Raw genomic sequence first — 13,890 nt, 5'->3', positions numbered from 1 at the left:
GAGTAGTGTGGCTCTTGGGAGAGGCGAGGAAGGACAGCCACCAAGGTCCCTGTGCTGAGTCCTTCTCCCACACCACTCACAGATGCCATCTTTCCTGGGTTGAACACTCCCTTCCATTCCGCATCAGCATAGGGGAATGCACCAGCCCCACCCTCCAGACTCCCCATGGCCCCACTCTGCTGAGCTCTCAAGTTGTGGAGGAACTTGTTGCCTCTGGCCAGACTGGGCCCATGGTGCAGACTTTCTTGGAAGGCTCTCAAGGAGGTCTGGGCAGACTACAGGTGGCAGAGATGAAGAGAGAAAGGCTTAATTGTGTGGATCTAGGGAAGGGGCCATTTTTCCCTCACTTGTCTGACCAGCACTACTATTCCTGTACAGAACCCTCCCTTCAAATGTCCAAATCTTTTAGCCTGATGAGCGCTGCTGTCCTCCTCCAGACGACTCCCTAAGACCCTGCCCTACTTACCTCAAAGGTCTGTGTTCACCCAGCGGGTGACAGCTGGCCGTGGTGTACCCTGGGACTTTTGCTGAGTGGCCTCAGACTTAGCACTGGTACCGAGTTTGAATTTGTATCAATCTGGTGAACACCACTCACCCCTACCTAGTGACTCACTGAGAACCTATCTCACGCAACTCACATACCACCAAAGGCCCTTTTAGTGACTGAGCCTAACAGGCAACTGGTAGGTGGAGGCAGGTGGAGGCAGGTGGAGGTGAATTATGAGGTGCTTTAGACATTTTGCTGACCTTCCACTGGGCTCCGTGCTGGTGAAAACGTTGCAGATCTTTTTTTACATGAAAGGAGATGAACACTGTTACATATACTTTATTTAGTATCCTGTAAGACAGAAGCAAGAGTTTAAAGAATGTGGGGTTTAAAAAGCATTGACAACTGTGGCCCTTGGTGAAAAACAACAATGTCAAGCAGGACATGGCCAATTTCATCAGTGCACCTATTGTAAAGAGTATGGCTTGTGGTTCTGGGAGGCAGGCAGGACAGGTTGAGGTAAAGTTTATGTCTAACAAGGGTGGTCTAGGGCAGTGGTCGGCAAACTGCGGCTCGGCAAACCGTGGCTCGCGAGCCACATGCGGCTCTTTGGCCCCTTCAGTGTGGCTCTTCCACAAAATACCGACTTCTGCTCATGGGCCACGAAGTTTCAATCGCACTGTACGTGCGCGCCTGCACGTGGTATTTTGTGGAAGAGTCACACTGAAGGGGCCAAAGAGCCGCATGTGGCTCTCAAGCCACAGTTTGCCGACCATGGGTCTAGGGTCAAGAGTATGGGGATCTTCCCTTTTGGTTTTCCTGGTGTGTCCTTGTCTACAGTGAACAGACCTCATGTTTATGCATGCCACAAGACATAATGTCAAATGCAGTGCCACAAAACATCTTTAAGTGACTTATTCCATGAGTCACAGAGGCTCACTGGGATGGTATTATGGTACAGGCAGAGAATTTGGGATTGGATTTGGCAACACAAGTATACTTCCATCAGGACTTACAACTGGCAACTTAAGTATACTTCTTTTAGTATACTTAAGTATACTCACATACACACATCAACCACACATTCTATGTCCATTTGGTAAGTCTGCTGAGCACAGGTGTTGGTCTGGTGTTGCTTCTGGATGAAGCCTACTGACCCTGGTACGCACTGGAGGGGGCACCCTTACACCCTAGAGCAGCGGTTCTCAACATGTAGGTCGCTACCCCTTTGGGGGTCGAACGACCCTTTCACAGGGGTCGCCTAAGACCATCGGAAAACACATATATAATTACATATTATTTTTGTGATTAATCAGTATGCTTTAATTATGTTCACTTGGTAACAATGAAATTGGGGGTCACCACAACATGAGGAACTGTATTAAAGGGTTGCGGCATTAGGAAGGCTGAGAACCACTGCCCTAGAGAGAATGACTTTACAGCAGGGACTACCGACCTATACTTTGGGAGTGGCCTTTGGCTGCTGAGGACTTGTAGTATACGTATGGACAAGGCACCCCATCACCCATGTGGAGTCTCCTGTACTGGTGTGTTGGAGAAGACCCTTTTCAAGATGCATAAATGCTGTGGGATAAGATGTGGGATAAATGAAGAGCACCCCTAAGTGCCTTGGGATCATTATGAAATCTGGGCGGCTGTGATGCATTGTTAGAAAAAAAAAAAAAAAGTTCCAGCCGAAACCGGTTTGGCTCAGTGGATAGAGCTTCGGCTTGCGGACTGAAAGGTCCCAGGTTCGATTCCGGTCAAGGGCATGTACCTGGGTTGCGGGCACATCCCCAGTAGGAGATGTGCAGGAGGCAGCTGATCGATGTTTCTCTCTCATCGATGTTTCTAACTCTCTATCTCTCTCCCTTCCTCTCTGTAAAAAATCAATAAAATATATTTTAAAAAAAAAAGTTCCAATAGAAGCATACGTGTTAGTGTTAGTGCCTTCTAGTGAAAACGGAACTAAGGCTTTATTCATGTATCTGTGCATGTATATGTTTTTCAGGGAGAGTAAGTGGAGCAAGATGACTCCAAGGCTAGCTACTGAACTTTTGTGTTCTGTTAGCTGGTTTATCAGTTGGCATCCTTAATATGAAAGGAGGCAGCTTCTTTCCTCAGGGCCATACTTGCCATATATATTGTCTACTGGTGCACCATTATCTCTTCCAACATCACACCATGGTGCTACTGGAATTACCGATTGAAGGATAGACTTTATGAAGGTCAGGTATTGCAACCCAAGGAGGATTTCCATTAGTGTCTAGGTGGAAGGTTGTAAGCATTGACAAAACCAAAATAGAAACCATCAGAGATAGTCCAAGGATGACCTACTAATATGAAAAGATAAGATTGTGGTCAGGAGACAAAGAAGGTTACCATGAGTGTTCCATATGAAGGATGAGGAAAAGGTTCCAACAGGAGAAACAAGAGAGTTTCTGGAGAGTCAAGTGGGAGATGGGCCAGTGTTAGTCAAATGGAATGACTTATGATTTCCCTGTGAATGGCCACTTATGCACCAGGACTCCCCTTTTTTGTGGTTTGAAGTACATGATGAAGAAGTGGGTATGTGTGATTCAAGGAGACAAACTATTCTAGTTGGGGGGGGGGGGTGTTTCAATGTCCTGACCATGGTATTGCTCATAATACTTTACTTAGAATGTTCTCTTTATGTAAAATCTCTATTGACTTTTCAAAGGCCATTTCAAGTCCTATTCATTGAAAGAAGCCTTCCTTACCTTTCCCGGACTACACAGATTTATTCTTTCCTGACGATCAACAACACATATTGTTGGAACCAAACATGAGGGTATTATCTTGAGTGAATTGACCTAATTGATTCAAGAATGTAAGCTTTGATTCTCCAGATAGACTGTAAATTCCATGAGGTCACAGAACAAATTTCTTTGTAATCCCCACAGGCCAAACATATACTAAAGACTCAATGCGTTTTTATGTTAGTTAAATTAAGTCAAGACCCAAAAATCATTGATTACAAAATATTCACAAACACTTGGGCAATGGCCACAGCTAGAAATTCTAGTCGGAGTAGGTAATCACATGTGTCAACTTCAATCTCTTCATGTTTACTACAAAGAAACATCCTCTTCTGAAAATCTACAAGCCAAAAAACTAGGCATTTTGATTCCTGAATGACTGGCAGTGACATCTCAGGAGAATGACTACATTAGGGATTGGGAAAAACAATGACTTTGCCTCTCCTTTTCTGAAGCACAAGAATCATGCTAAGAAATTGAAACCACAAATGTCTATGTTTTAGCTTCAACTGTAAAACAAAGCAAAACAAATTATCCAACTGGTATAGGGTCACTAAAAGAATGAAATCTGTCCAGCCAGGCATGGCTCAGTGGTTGAGAGTCAATCTATGAACCAGGAGGTCACGGTTTGATTCCCGGTCAGGGCACATGCCCAGGTTGCAGGCTCGATCCCAGTGTGGGGTGTCCAGGAGGCAGCCAATCAATGACTCTCTCTCATCATTGATGTTTCTATCTCTCTCTCCCTCTCCATTCCTCTCTGAAATCAATAAAAATATATTAAAAAAGACAAATGACAGATACAGAAGGCATAAAATCAGTAAGAACATAGCTGAACTCAACACCATCAACCAATTGTACATAATTGAAATCTATAGTCTGCTTCATCCAAAAATGGCAGAATGTATCTTTTTCTCAAGCTCCCATGAATCATTCACCAAGATAGATCACATTCTGGGTCATAAAAACACACCTTAACAATTTTAAAGAATAGGAACCATACAATGTGTACAGAAATATAACTGGAGATCCCCAAATATGTGGAGATTAAACAACCCACTCTTAACCCATGGTCAAAGAAAAAATCTCAAGAGAAATGTAAAACTGCTTTGAAATAAATAAAAAGAAAAACACAGCTTATCAAAATTTGTTGGATGTAGCAATTTTAGTGCTTAGGGGGAAATTTACAGCATTGAATGCATATATTAAAAAAGAAAACAAGGCCTAAAATCATTACGCTAAGTCACAAAAGACCACATACTGTATGACTGCATGTATAACATGTTCAGAAGAGGCAAATCCGTAGGCACAGAAAGCAGATTAATGGTTGCTAGGGGCTGGGGGTGGTAACAAGGATTAAGTGCGAATGGGTAAGAGAGAGATGTCACTGAGGTGATGGAAATGTCTAAAACTGGACTGTGGTCGTGGTTGCACCACTCAACAAATTTACTAAAAATCCTTAAAGGTGTACACTTAAAATGAGTCAATTTTATGGTGTTTAAATTATATCTTAACTAGGGGCCCGGTGCACGAAATTCGTGCACTGGGTGTGTGTGGGGGGGAGTGTCCCTCAGCCCAGCCTGCCCCCTCTCACATACTGGGAGCCCTCAGGCGTTGACCCCCATCACCCTCCAATCGCAGGATCGGCCCCTTGCCCAGGCCTGACGCCTCTGACAGAGGTGTCAGGCCTGGGCAGGGGACCCTCATTTCCCCCCATCACTGGTTCTGCCCCCAGCCCAGGCCTGATGCCTCTGGCCCAGGCATCAGGCCTGGGCAGGAGACCCCCAGACCCCTCCGATTGCTGGCTCTGCCCCTTGCCCAGGCCTGATGCCTCAGCCAGAGGCGTAGACCCCCATCACCCTCCAATCGCCTGATTGGCCCCTTGCCCAGGCCTGATGCCTCCACCAGAGGTGTCAGGCTTGGACAGGGGACCCCCATCTCCCCCCGATCACTGGCTCTGGCCCCCGCCCAGGCCTGAGGCCTCTGGCCCAGGAATCATGCCTGGGCAGGGGACCCCCATCTCCCTCTGATTGCTTGCTCCACCCCCCGCCCAAGCCTGACGCCTCTGACCCAGGCTTCAGGCCTGGGCAAGGGGACCATCATATCCCCCCAATCCCCGGCTCCACCCCCCACCCAGGCCTGATGCCTCGGCCAGAGGAGTTGACCCTCATCACCCTCTGATCACCAATCACCGGATCGGCCCCTTGACCAGGCCTGAGGCCTCCGGCAGAGGTGTCAGGCCTGGGCAGGGGACCCCCAGCTCCCCGTGGTTGCAGGCTCCGCCCCTGCCCAGGCCTAACGCCTCTGGCCTAGGCATCCGGCTCGGGCAGCGGGGACCCGCAGCTGCAGCGGCCCCGCGATCATGGGCTCCGCTTTAGGCCCAGGCAAGGGGCCCCTAGCTCCTGGGACTGCCAGCTTCGACCGTGCCCAGCTCCCATCGCTGGCTCCACCCCTACTTCCTGCTATCACTGGCCAGGGCGGCAAAGGCGCCTGATTCTCCGATCATGGCTGAGGGGCAGGGCAAAGGCGGCCCCAGGGCCGCCTTTGCCCTGCCCCCCAGCTCTTAGCTCCCCTCTGGGTTTCCGATCACTGTCAGTGGCAGGGGGCTTCTTCCTGCTTTCCCTTTCGCCTCCCTGCATTGTGCCTACATATGCAAATTAACCGCCATCTTGTTGGCAGTTAACTGCCAATCTTAGTTGGCAGTTAACTGCCAATCATAGTTGGCAGTTAATTTGCATATAGCCCTGATTAGCCAATGAAAAGGGTATCGTCGTACGCCAATTACCATTTTTCTCTTTTATTAGTGTTGATACACAATTTTAAAAACACCCTAGAAAGCAGAGGAAAAAGAGTTTGTCTCTTGGACATTATATTAGGAATAACACAGAGCTCGTTAGGCTCTTGTATGTTGTTGTTGCTGCTGCTGTGGTGATGGTAGGAGTGGTGGTTTTCCCATTAAGACTGAGGGTCCAGCAATGATTTAGATCTTCTAAAACAAAAATTTTAAAATCACTAAATACCCTGGCCAGTGTGGCTCAGTCCTCCCATGCACCGAGAGGTCACTGGTTCGATGGTACATACCTGGGTTGTGGGCCCAATCCCCAGTAGGGGGCGTGCAGGAGGCAGCTGATTGATGTTCCTCTCTCATCAATGTTTTTCTCCCTCTCTCCCCAAAACATATTGTTTAAAAATCACCAAAAAAGAATGATTCTGGCTTGAAATCTGGAGTAGCAGTGGCAGGCAAACAGAAGTGGGTGGGGTTTAAAAATACCCAGGAGGCAGCAGTGACAAGATTTTGCACTGATTGGATTCAGGGAATGGGGAAGAGTGAGGATGCCTCCCACTCCGCATGCTTCAAGTTGAATTCCTGTTGTCCTCCCGAACTTACTGTCCCCTGTGCTGCCAATCGCAGCGAGTGCATCAGCATCCTGGCACAAAGTAAGCATTTATTGATTGACTTTGGAATAAAAGAATGAATGAACAGAGTAAAAATATGACCGAAGCATCCCCCTGGTCCTGCCAAACAGCCAGTCCTAGACTCGCCCTCAAGGATGACTCAGCAGACGTCTACCACCACTTCCCTCTCATTTATCAGCCGTTTGGGAAACCATCAGGTCCCGTGCCCTGAAGGACACCCACCTCATCTCAGCCACTCCTGACATGGAACCTGCCGGTGTGCACAGATGGGTTTTGTCAAGAGCCCCTTCTTCTGTAAATTCTTACATGAGGTCCACGGCAGGTGCATGTACCGCCTATATGAGCAGGGGAACTATTTCGTGTTGTAGAAAGAGGGTCACGAAGGTGTCCAACTGGTGGATCTATGTTCACTTTGGCTCTAATCAGAGACTCTTCCTACCAGAAAGGTGCATTAATCCAGCACCACCTCCCCGCCCCCCTTCCTGGCAGGCAGAAAACACAGCTGCTAGAAGCACTGCAGTTGCTGAGTGATGTTTGGATATTTTACTGCTGTTCCCAGGGTTGCCAAGCAGAGATACACAACTGCTTGTGGTTCCTAACACAGATGCCAAAGCAAGGAAGTGATCCATCCCAGTCCACACTTCGCAGATAAAGAATGCGGTGGGTACCCAAAAGATGCCCCCAGACTCAACCACCTCAGTGAACATTCCCTTCATCACACTGGTTATGAAATAAAGTATAACCTCTCTATGTATGGTGGTCAATAAACACATTCACCTCTCATTTTGCAGATTATAGTGCTTTGCATAATATATGGTTGTCATTCTCATTATCACCAGTTCCTTCATGCAGAGGAGTCAGAATGACCCCACAATGTTGGGTCATGGTGATTATAATTCTTCTTTGCCTTTACAGTTAAGTTCATGTAAAATAAATTGTATGTAATTTTTACTCCCGTGATTCCTGAAAGGGCAATACCAAGGTAAGAAGCAACTCTAAAAACTGCTGTATGGGAATGGATTATGGAAGTATTCCTACATGTGAGAGCTGAAGGTTTTCTTTCAGCGATTGGGTAGGCACCCTAAAGTCACGCAGGTCTTTTCTGATGAGACACGCTAAGCAGTGTATTATGTTCATTGAGCACAAAACATTTTGGTCAAACAATCATCCAGTTAAAATCTTTAATAGTAAAGCATTCACAAGAGCATTCTTCAGAGTTGCCATTCAAACTAAGCATTGAATGGATGTTGTCTCCAGTGTTCAGGGCAGGCAGTAGTATTAAAAAGGCTTTTCAGAGTTGTTTTCATTAGAGAGAGAACTTCCTTGCCTAGCTTCCGCAACGCCTTGCCCTGCCACTCCTGACTTGCAAGGCATCCTCGCTCAGGAGGGGCAGACAAAGGGTAAAATCTGGGCAGAGAACATTAGTGGATATTAGAACGAAAGAAAAATCAGTGCTGCAAGGTCGTGCAGGCAGCCACCTTCCTCTCCACTGCCAAGCAGAGCGAAGCAGAGAGGGCAGGGACTTGCTGAAAGCTCGACACCAAATCAGTTTCAGATCCAGGACTGGGAAGTCCGATCGAGTTTAAAACAATGTATACTGGGCGCAAGTCCCAAGGCGGGCTTGCTCCAGATCTTGCAGCTGTTTTCCAGCGTTAGGCCCATCTGGCCCTGCGCTGATCTCGGGGCGGACTCTTTGTCGCGCAACTGGCACGAACCGTGACGACGGACGGCCCTGCAGCAAGGCGCGAGTGGCCTCTTTCTCTGCCAGGGTTCAGGTGAGTACCGCCGCCCACGGGCCCGAGCAGCTGGGGTGGGAGCCGCCGTGCCATCCCGCACTGCGCCAGGCCTGCATGCAAGCGCCCGGGCAAACCCCACCCATCGCACCCACCCGGGACACCCCTTCCCGGATCCACGGGGCGGGACCCACCTGTGCTGGAGATCGCGACTCCCAATTCAGCAAAGCGGAAGGAATTGCAAGTAAGGAGAGCCTGGGGAGGCAGCCTGGCGCGCCCGCCCTTGGCTTTTGCCTAAAAAACAGTCGGCCCCACACTGGCTTCCCCGAGCGGGTTCAGGCCCAGCTGGGAGCCTGGAGGCCCCGCCCCGCTCCTTCCGGCCGTGCCGGGTGGGCTCCTCGCGCGCCCGGGACTTGGCCCACGGCGGCGGCGTAGCAGAGCCTCCGATCCAGAAGGATGGGAATGGGGCGGACTAGTCTGTTTAAAAGATGTTGGAGCCACAGGCTCAGAGAGAATAGGCGGACCCGTAAACTACGCTGCGTGTAAAACGCGGGTCCTTGCCTTTTCAATGCGCCTACCTGGTCTTCTCACTACGCTCCTATTCATGGTGGCTTAGCAAGGTTTGCTGGATCTAAAATTCTTTCACTATCCTTCCAGCACTTTCTTGAACTGACGTCACATATCACTCAATGCGGGACTCCCACTAATTCAGTTGAGCACCTTGAATTCAGGGTGCAGGTAGAGCGCTAAATCCAGTGAGCACTAGAAGGGAAGTCACCATTAGGAAAGCATATTTTATGCGCGTAAAAATTAATGAACAATACATATTACAAAGAAGGACCAAAAAGTGCACCAAATTAGCAGTGCAAGGGCAATCCAGGGCAGAGGAACACATTGAGAGCGAGAATAAACAACATACATAATCTATAGAGACACTGGAAAATGGGAAACTGAGCAGCATTGTAGTTATTGGAGATGAAAAATATTAGGCTAATGTCAAAGGGGTAACAGCTTGTAAAAGTTAGGATCAACAAAAGAAGAAAAGGCATTCATGCTTTGCCCCTACTTGTCTATTGGAAAAACTGCTACTCATTTTTTTTAACTCAATTTACATGTTACTTCATCTGTAAATCCTTTCATGTATTTCCCAAATAAATTTATTTTCTCATTTTCCATGGGTCCATTATGCCCAGTGAGTCCAGTACAGGCCTTAAGTATACCACATCATTCTAGATTATAGCCTCTCTCTTTGAATGCTTGTGTCCTCCAATGAAAGAGTAGCTTTTTGAGAGCAGAAAATGTGTATTTTATTTTTTTTAAAAAAATATTTTTATTGATTTCAGAGAGGAAAGGAGAGGGAGAGAGAGACAGAAACATCAATGATGAAAGAGAATCATTGATTCGCTGCCTCCCGCATGCCCCCCACTAGGGACGGAGCCTACAACCAGGGCATGTGCCCTGAATCAAACCATGACCTCCTGGTTCATAGGTTGACACTCAACCACTGAGCCACACTGGCTGGGTGAAAGTTTTTATTTTAAAATTTTATTTTCCAAGACCCTAGCCCAGAACCTAACATATAGCATTTATTTATGTATTGAAAATTGTCTAGAACCAGTGAGTAGACAGAAAAAAAGCTGTAGCTAGGATGTGAATTCATATACAGAGCAATACCTGAATAAGGTGAGCTACTAGGCTGACTCAGGTTGGTTTTCATGCAACAAACATTAATGAGGGCCTACTGTGCACCAAGTGCCATATGAAACTCTGGGTATAAAACAGCAAACAAAAACAGGTAGAGTCCTCACCCTTATGGAGTTTAAAGAACACATAAGAATTGGCCAGGCAAACAGGAAAAGGAATATTTCAGACAGTGAACAGCATAATCAAAGTTCCTGTAATAGGAAGGAGCATGACAGTAGCAATTAAAGTGAATAAAATCAATAAACGTAAGATGAAATGAACAGATAGAAAGTACCCAGAAAGAGGCAAGAAGTTGATAGATAGAGGCCTGTTTAAGAGTTGGAAAAAGAAGCCAGTTTTCTTCGCAATAACGCTGGGCTAAGTGTTTTATAACAGACACTAAAGGTAGATAATATTGTTATTCCTGCTTTAAGGATAGGGAAACGGGGGAATGAAGAAGTTAAGCAATTTCGCCAGGATCACACAGCACTTAAGTTTCAGGGCTGAGATTCAAACCTAGGTAATTTGGCACCAGACCCAAGGGCAGGAACTGTAATAAAAGCACAAGTAAAAACGACAAAGAACTCTTTCACAAAATATGGTCATTGTTCCCAGATATTTAGCATCTATGAGAAACAATACCCTGGACTCGAACATTAATGCTCTAGACATAAGACTTTGGCATACACATTGGTTGGTATTGGCGCCTTCGGTAGGTGATACCATCAAGCAGCAATCTTAACATTAGGCATCAGCAGCAAGCCAGAGCAGAGGAGGAAGAAAATAGCAGATGCCCTGAGCGCTACTTTGTGGAACACACATGAGAACTTGAACAAAGGACTTCACCTCTCTGACCCTTAATTTCCTATTTCACAAATGGGCATAGTAATATTTATATCAGGATTGTGATGAGTAAATGAGACAATGTGTGTCCAGTACCTGGCTATATCTTACACCCAGTAAATGCTCAATGGGGATTAGCTGCTACGATGATGATTATTACTATTATATGATGTAGTTTAGTGACTGAAGGAGGGGAGGCATGACCAACCAGGAGAGATGTGGTTCGGGTATAATTTGAGGAAGGTTACATGTAATAGCAGACGCTGACTAGGTGGTAAAAGAAAAGTGTATTGCCTCCTCTGTATCAATTGCATCCTTTCCCCCTCATTTCTAGTTAGCACTTACTATTTTGTGTCGTAATTGTTTACTTGTTGGTTCCCCTTATACGATCTGTGTGTGTGTGTGTGTGTGTGTGTGTGTGTGTGTGTGTGTGTGTAGCAGCTAACAGTGTCTGGCCCACAGTGGGAACTTAAAGAATATTCACTGAATGAGTGAATTAATGTCCAAATAAATATCAACAGGTACAAATGTGCTACAAAATAAGGGGAGAGATGATAGTATCTGGATCCGTTTATGGCCTTCCTGTGTTTCTAGAACATGCCAGGCTTATTCCTGCTCTACTTCCAATAATACAATCTGCTCATCTATTTGTCTCCACTTGCCCGGATAGCACTAGGGGCCAAGAATTGGCATTTTTTTTTCCTATAAAGGGTCAGATAATAAATACTTCAGGCTTCGTGAGGTGCATCCATTCTCTGTCTGCTACTACTCAATTCTACGTTTATTGAGCAAAAGCAGCTACAGTCAACACTTAAATGAGAGTGTGGATGTGTTCCAATAAAACTTTATTTACAAAAAGAGGCAGGAGGCAGAATTTGGCCTGTGGGCTTATAATTTGACAACCCCTGCTCTAGACCAAATTAGCACCATCTCTTGCGTGGACTATTGTATACAGATGATGTCTGGCAACTGTCATCTTTGGCCAACATCTACATCTTGGTTTGTCCAGCATCTTAATGAAGATGCCATGCTCTCTAATCCTGTTCATAACCTTGAGTTGAAAAGCGGTTAAAACAGTGTGCTATAATGGTCCTAAAAAGAACCGACTAAGAGCAATCTTTAAAAAGGTTAAAAAAAGAAGGAAAGGGAAAAATGAAGATTTATAATAAAATGAACTTTGGTTATGCAACTGAAAGTGACTCTTAGCCAGAAAATAAATATTCTGGACACAACACAATGTTGAATTTGGTGGAGGCTTTGGTCTATGACAATTCTACTACTAACTCTATACAGAAACAAATAAACACTGACATTTAAAAAAAATCATCTAGGCCATGCAAAATGTTCCTCATCTACCAATGGGAAAAAAAATGTGTTAAAAGCTGAAAGTATATTAATTTGTGTCTGAGGATATGAGCAGGATGTGAGCATTTCTGACTCTCAACAGAAATATGATTCAGCACAAACTCAGCATCATTCAGCATTCGGAGTGATGATGATGTTGTATGTCTTGATTGTGATGTTGGTCCCACACTGTATACATTTGTCAAATTCATTGGCCTGTACAGTTAAGATTTGTATATTTAACTGTGTATAAAATAACTTTGATAAAAAGTAAATTGGAAGAAAGGATATTTGGAAGCTAACAGCATCATCATGAGGCCTGGAGAAAGAGGCATAGGGCTGTTTCCAGGTTCAACAACCAAAAATTCACTGCACAACTGGTGGGTGAGGAGTGCTCTTTTGATATCACAAAACACTAGGTACCACTATTTATACCACTGCTACTGCTGTAACAGAAACTTTCCTGTAGTCAGTAATGTTGATGGCTGCCACTTCTATACTGGACTCAATCTGGCAACTATCATGGCTGCTCACAGAGAAATTATGAATGTAAGCATGTACAAACAACTAAATTTTGTGATCAAACTCTGCCAGTCATTATTGTCAGTTTAGTTATTCTTCTGACGTTATGTGAGTCTACAGATGATGTATTAGAGAATTGTACCCCTGAAACCTATAAATGTTATTAACCTATGTCACCCCAATACATTTTTAAAAACTAAAAAAAGGAAGTAATATAATTGACATTTGGAGATGAAAAGATTTTGACACTGAAGCCCCTTGGGCAATCACTTGTAGCCAGAGTCTACAGTGGACTTATATAAAAGAAAATGAATTAATAATGATATCTGAAGAGGAAGAAAGAGACACACAAAGTGAGTTTGGAAAAGTAAATAGTTTTTAACCTTTATTTTAGAAGATTTATTCCATGCATATCCTGTATTATAAATGACTTTAAATCCATTTTGGATTTGAGTCAAGAAATGCATAAAACAATGAAAAAGTATATTCTAGTCACAAAGGCATATTACTTTTTCTCTTATTACCTATTACTTCCTTTCCAGTCTCACTGCTGGTAAGGCAAAGACTCTGCAGTCTGACAAACCTAGGATTCTATCCTGGTCCTCTTGTATTGCCCACCAAACCCTTCTTGGATTTTCCTTTGTTTTACCACTCCCCGACTTCCACAAGTCTTCCCTAGATTAAACATTTTATGAGAAACTTAAACTGTTTCTCATAAAATGAGTTGGACTTCCATCACATGCCAACAGGAAACATTGTCTTCAAGAGTCTGGAGGCCAAGTTCTCAAATGGTATCCTGTCCACTCAGAGAGTCAGATTGATGGCAGCCAAGGTCTCCTCCTTCCAGTATGGGCTTCATTAGGGTATAAGCAGTAGTGCTGGGCTCAACTTCTGTTATTACTGACTTCCTGGGCAAGAGACTCAGGATTTCTGGAACTCCAGAGCAGCCCGAGCATTCAGGATGCTCTTTGTTTATACCCCACCTGATGTCACAATTTCTATACATCTGAGAGAGACTTCTCCAACAGAGCAGTGCAAGAAACCCTTGCACTGCACCTGCTCTGCCCATACTTTTACTACAAAC

General features: G+C 45.2%; 2 protein-coding genes across 7 annotated transcripts in view; one reads left to right on the top strand and one right to left on the bottom strand.

The window, feature by feature from the left end:
- Positions 1-8,925, bottom strand: part of LOC132225127 (histone H2A-Bbd type 2/3-like) — a 28,300-nt gene extending 19,375 nt beyond the window's left edge. Inside the window, exons 1-2 of one of the 4 annotated variants that reach the window (XM_059680378.1) lie at positions 8,609-8,900; positions 6,904-7,016 (exon numbers count right to left, since the gene is read on the bottom strand). The gene's annotated coding sequence lies outside the window, so the exon portion shown is untranslated. Of the gene's footprint in view, positions 1-747; positions 839-6,903; positions 7,017-7,848; positions 8,089-8,608 lie in introns of those variants that run through there. The other 3 variants (XM_059680377.1, XR_009450795.1, XM_059680376.1) reach the window with 3 other exon arrangements.
- Positions 8,088-13,890, top strand: part of SPRY3 (sprouty RTK signaling antagonist 3) — a 72,821-nt gene continuing 67,018 nt past the window's right edge. For all 3 annotated transcript variants that reach the window (XM_059680375.1, XM_059680374.1, XM_059680373.1), the window contains exon 1: positions 8,088-8,456. The gene's annotated coding sequence lies outside the window, so the exon portion shown is untranslated. The remainder of the gene's footprint in view (positions 8,457-13,890) is intronic.

The sequence above is a fragment of the Myotis daubentonii genome, chromosome X, assembly GCF_963259705.1.
Source record: "Myotis daubentonii chromosome X, mMyoDau2.1, whole genome shotgun sequence".
In the NCBI taxonomy this organism is placed as follows: Eukaryota; Metazoa; Chordata; class Mammalia; order Chiroptera; family Vespertilionidae; genus Myotis; species Myotis daubentonii.
Note: the sequence above shows the minus strand (reverse complement) of the source record. Positions and strands in the feature narration are given on the sequence as shown.